Source organism: Nicotiana tomentosiformis, chromosome 2 (assembly GCF_000390325.3).
Source record: "Nicotiana tomentosiformis chromosome 2, ASM39032v3, whole genome shotgun sequence".
Taxonomy (NCBI): Eukaryota; Viridiplantae; Streptophyta; class Magnoliopsida; order Solanales; family Solanaceae; genus Nicotiana; species Nicotiana tomentosiformis.
In genome coordinates, this window is record NC_090813.1 from 44,997,660 (window position 1) to 45,003,737 (window position 6,078).

The window sequence follows — 6,078 nt, forward strand, 5'->3', positions numbered from 1 at the left end:
AAAACTCCCTAGGTAAGTTTAATTCCAGAAGTGATGAGGGAGTATTCTTGGGATATTCTTCACATAATAAAGCTTATAATATTTATAACAAAAAAACTATACGTGTAGAAGAAAGTGTACATGTGGTTTTTGATAAAACTAACATTCTTTCTGTAACGACCCAATCGGTCGTTTCTCTTTCTAGGTCCTCGTTCCTCTAAATAAGACTTTTCATATGTGCTTTTACTGTTTTATAACTTGCGAGTATGGTTAGTTTGGTATTTGGAAGGGTTCGGGTTAAAATCGGAATACTCGGTTCTTTAAGGTTGGCAAAAAAGGCTAAGTTTGACTTTGGTCAATGTTTTGAGTAAATGACCTCATAACCAGGATTTGATGATCCCAATAGATTCGTATGATGATTTTGTACTTGGGTGTATGTTCGGATCGGGTTTTGGATGACCCGGGAGCGTTTCAGCGCTTAATATTGATGGTTGGCACCTTGAAGGTTTTAAAGTTCTATAAATTTGGTTTAGAGTAGGTTTTGGTGTTATCGATGTCCGTTTTGGGTTCCGAGCTTGGAAATAGTTCCATATGGTGATTTAAGACTTGCACGCAAAATTTGGTGTCATTTTGAGTAGTTTAAGTATGTTTCGGCGCGTTCGGAGTAAGTTGGAAGAATTTGAAGTTCATAAGTTGATTCAATTTGGTTTGGGGGTGATTATTAGTTTTGATGTTGTTTTATGCGTTTCAAGGGTGCGAGCGAGACTTTTTTATGATTTCAAACTTGTTGGTATGTTTGGGCGGGGCCCTAGGGGTCTCGGGTGTTAATCGGACAAGGCGCAGACCAAGTTTTTGACTTAGCGGATATGGCTGAAGCATCCAGCTTCTGGTGCAATCGCACCTGCGGAAGGCCAGCCACAGGTGTGAGCTCGCAGAAGCGAGCCAGCAACCGCAGAAGTGGCCCAACAAAGGCTGCCATGAAATCGCAGAAGTGGGGGAAGGACCGCACCTGCGGAGGCACAAGTGCGAAGCAGACGATCGCAGAAGCGGGGGAAGGCGCAGGTGCGACGTGTTCACCACAGAAGCGAGCCGCTGGTCGCAGAAGCGAGGAAAGCCAGCTGAGGGGAGGACCGCATCTGCGAGGCCCTTTCCACAGATGCAGAGCCACAGATGCAACCAAGGAGCCGCAAAAGCGAAAGTCCTGGAGGCAGTAAGCTTCATTTATTACGGGACTTAAGCCATTTTTAGCCCATTTCTCTCACTTTTGGGCTATTTTGGAGCTTCTTGAGAGGGGTATTCACCTAGCTACTTGTAGGTAAGTAAATTCTATGTAATGTAAGTTAAATACATAGATTATGGGTAGATTTTAATATGTAAATTTGTAAAAATTATGGGTTTAGACTAAAAACCTAGATTTTGATAAAAATGGGGTTTAACCACGAAAATGGTTATGGAATTGAGTGAAAAATTATATTTAAGTTCGTGATATGGGCAACAACTTTCTTCAAAAATTTCCGAAATCCAGGCACGTGGGCCCGAGGATGAAGTTTAGGAATCCTTCAATTGGGGTTGGGTAATCACTCTAATAGTTAGAATATGAACTGAACATATATTAATTGATTTATACAACATTTGACTAGTTTCAGATTGTTCGGTACCGAGTTGAAGCTTTAGAGTGAATTTGAGGCCGGAAAGTGAGCTTTGAGATGAGGTAAGTCTCTTGTCTAACCTTGTAAGAGGGAATTTACCCCATAGGTGAATTAAATAAATGTTTGCTTCTAATTGTGGGGGCTACGTACGTACGAGGTGACGAGAGTCCGTGCGTAGCTACTAATTATGCTTATGTCCGGGTAGTGTTAGGTCCCAAATCATGAATTATTTGAAATATTTGCACCCTACTTGTTAATTAAAGTTCCTAAATTATATTAGAACTTGTTAGAGTAATTGTGAAAGACCGTTAATGGAATTTGTATTACATTGGGTATTGTTGACATCCAATTTTGTCCCTCCTTTCTTCCAATTAATTTTCTTGAGTTTCTAATTTATTAATACATCAAATACTTTATTTTACAATGCTATTTTTCATTTACTATATATTATTGTTGTTGTTGTTGTTATTATTATTTTATTATTTTTATTATTATTTTTATTATTATTATTATTACTACTACTACTAGAATTACTATTGTTATCAATTTTATTATTAACATCCTTAGTATTGCTACTACTACTGTATTTTTAATATAATTATTAATATCTACTTAATATATTATAATATGACTAAAGAAGTTAATTAGAAATCCTAAGGAAATTGATTTGAAGAAAGAACAGGGCCATAAATTCGGCCAAGACAAGGTCCATTGTTTCCTCGCCAATTATTTCCTCTCAAGCCCAAAACCCAAGTCCTTTAGCAACTTGTCTTAGCAGCCCAAATGACTTAATTAGATTACAAAGCCCTAGTCTCTAAACAATTGCAGACACCCCATCTTAACCTCTTTCCACTTTCATGCTAAATCTCAGTCCCTTTCAACTTTCGACAGAACTAATACACGAAATTTTTGCACAAACTCATCCTTGCTTTGACCCAACGTCTCTTTGCATCGATTTTATTTTTTCTTTCCCTGCAACCTCACTGAAAAGCTGGGGTTTTCACTTATCTGATTATGAATCCAAAAATCGAATTCAAACGGCTCCATTTGACTAATTTTGAAATCCGAAATTCAAATATTTTTCCCTATAAATACCATTGTTTGGAGTTGTTATAGGGGAGACTTTTTGGCCGCCACCATTTCGGAACTTCAAGGTTCTTAAAGTCGTTTAGTTCAGTTTAAAGGCTTACACGAGAGCTGGATCCACCTACACTAGTGACTAGACACACGAACCAGTCACCTTTTGAACACTACTACTTTGCCACTCTCATCACTGTTATAGTCTCTAAAACACTCAAAAAATCTCTTACAGAACTTTTCTTCCGATCGAGGTTCGAATCTTTTCATAACGAGAGAGTAGATTCGAGGCCAACATCATCCCAGTTCACTGCACCCAGCAAGGTCAGTGTTCGTTTTTTTTTCTCTTTTCTATTCTGTCGATTCTTCGCAACATATTCATGGTTTGTTGTCTATTTTGTTTGAGTGCTATTAGTGCCGATTTATTTCCACCCTTTAGATACCATGTTTTTAGGTAAAAGAAAGGATATCCTGTTTAATCAATATATAACGTAGGGAGCATGACTTCAGTATTAATATACTACTTTTATTAAGCAATTGTTAATATGACATAAGAATTGTTTTTCTGTTAAACTATTATGTTCTTTTCTTTTTCTGCTCTTAAATGATTAAAAAAGAAAGAAGAGACTTTATGTTTTAGAGAGCATGCCTATAGGAAAATCTACCTGTCTGCTCGTTTGATAGATAAAACAGTCCATGTTCGAACATTTTAAAAGTTTTTGACATCAACAATATGGAATTATCTGAAGTAACTTAAGTACGAACAGAAAAGTGTACATATTTATTCGTTAGACATACTTTTAGGACTTAATAGTGTTTTGTCTAGTCTAAAGAAACTAATTGTTTGCAGCTTGTAGTTTTTACTCTACCAAAATATCTTTTTAAAGTTGTTGATGATATGCGAAGAATGCCATTTAAAGTTGTTAAAAGTGTACAATTTTAAAATATCTTTTTTAAATTGTTAAAGTTGTTTGCAGCTTGTGTATATGTATAAATTAGTATTAAAGCTGTTTAAATTTTGCATAAATATTTTATTTGAACACACTTGACAATTACTATTTTACGACTAAATTTATATACTTCTAAGATTGAACCCGCTTGCACAAAATTTTAGGTCCGCAACTGATCTAAACAACAGATCAAAGAATATAAAATCTTCTGTTGGAAACCGAAATATGGCTTTCGATCATTTCACTGTTACTTAGCTTATGTTACTTTTCCGATATTGTGACTAACAATATTGTTTGTTTAGTGGCATATTTGTTTTGATCCTGGGTTTGTTATGACCAACTCTTTTAGCTATTTAAAATCTTTACTCTAGCTAATAATGAAGACACCTTTTACATAGAATATGACATAGGCATGAAGATTTTTATTTTCATTAAGAAGTGAGGGTGATAGACCAATTTAATTTTGGGGTAGTATTTGAAACAGCTAAGCTCGCTATTTACCCAAGTCAAAACCTGGTTTTCTTTCTTAAGTTTTGGATACATTGGGAGAGGGCGTAACTATAAACAAGGGTGTTTAATAAAACCTGACTTTTTTTTAGTATTAAATTCAATCACATTTGATTTACTTGGTTCCTTAACCTATTTGTGTGGCAGAAGTGTACTTTCTTCCCAAAATAAGACATTTTGGCCTCAACTCATTTTGTTCTGAAATAACTTCCATTTTAAAAGCAACATGGAATTTTTCGTTCGAATTTTTTCAAATCGTGCTTTTGAAATTGGCTCTTTTCGTGACAATCTTTCTTTCAAATCAAAGTTATTACCTTTTATTTAATCCTATTAATCAATTTATTACATTACAACAGTTAGCTTTATTTAACTTTAGTCCGTTCGGTTAACCATTTCATATTGATCTTAAAGGGTGCCTTAAAAACCTTCCCTTTAGATTAATTGAACCCTTACCTAGAATCTTTAGGTTAAATAGACTATTAACATAGTTATACTTTATTAAATTACTTTAATCAATTTAGGTGTCCTAATTCACTTAAGAAATAATTAGGTGGCGACTCTATTACTTTAATCAAATTCGAATTTGCCTATATGTTGTACTCTATTTTAACCAGTTTAAAATGGGGTGTAACAGGCATTAGCCTTTAATAACGTTTAAGTCAAATGCTTATAAAGTATCCTCTCTTCTTGTGAAGCGGGCTGAACGCCTCGACAGTAGATAAATGCATCTATGGTTCATGCCGCTCGATCCTCGGCAATGTACATATTATTTTGGATCGGGCTGTACGACCTCGGCATAATCGTGCGTGATAATACTCGGAGTTTAATTATACATTTGATATCATTTCATGGCTTGAGAGGTTGAAATCATATATGATTGAATTAAGTTGGAAATTTCGATGTGTGAAAAAATTATTTATTTCCTGCTTGTTAATGAGTTATTATTATTATTATTATCATATATATATAATCCATGCTTATTTAGAACTTTTGTACTGCTATTGTTAGCCCATGGTAAAAGTGTCGTTGTCTACCCCTCGTCACTACTTCTTCGATGTTAGACTTGATACTTACTGGGTACATGTTGTTTATGTACTCACACTACACTTCTGCACTAACCGTGCAGGATCTGAGGCAGGTGCATCTGGTGGACATACCAGCGCGCATCCCCGTTACCCGAAGGCCTAGTGGTGGGCTGCTTCCCGAGCTGTTTCGCAGCACCTAGAGTCTCTCATTTGCTTTCATTTTCTGTCTATTTTTGTTTTAGACAGTAGCTAGAGTTTGTACAATCAGGTCTTGGCACACACACTAGCAGATTTTATGATTTTGGATTATTACTATTGTTATGATTGCACTCAGCTGCTTTCGTTTTATTTATTTAAATCTGTTGTTTCTTAATCTTTTAACTAATGAAAATTTAAATACTTGAAAATTTATTAGAAAGAGGAAATCACATGGTTAGTCCACTGTTGGCTTGCCTAGCGGCGACGCTGGGCGCCATCACTGCCTATAAGAGAATTGGGTCGTGACACTTTCTAAGAGGCAGGAACATGATGATGAAGCAATTGGGCTGGTAAAAAACTCAAATGAATCCACAGCCCATATTGAAGCTGCACCAGAGGAAGGAACAGGTGATGGAACGGGTCCTTCCACCCAAGGCAATGTGACAAGGGGAACTGAACTAAAAGAAACTGATCCTCAAACCTCGAGGGAACCTGTCCATGAACTTGTTCCTCAGCAACAAAATATTGAAGGAACTTCTAGGGGAAACCAACTGGTTGTGAAACCTTACAAGTATAAAAGTTCTCATCCCATTGAGAATATAATTACTGATCCAACCTATGGAATCAAAACCAGATCCTCTTTGAAGAATCTTTGTGCTTTTGATGCTTTTTTATCTCTTATTGAACGTAAAA

The 6,078-nt window shown here is 35.9% G+C and overlaps 1 long non-coding RNA gene across 1 annotated transcript; it reads left to right on the forward strand.

Moving 5' to 3' along the window:
• The first annotated feature begins 2,450 nt into the window (after window positions 1-2,450).
• LOC138906449 (uncharacterized) lies at window positions 2,451-5,560 on the forward strand. Its single transcript, XR_011413844.1, has 2 exons — window positions 2,451-3,029; window positions 5,289-5,560. It is a non-coding gene; the product is annotated as an uncharacterized lncRNA (long non-coding RNA).
• The last annotated feature ends 518 nt before the right edge of the window (window positions 5,561-6,078 follow it).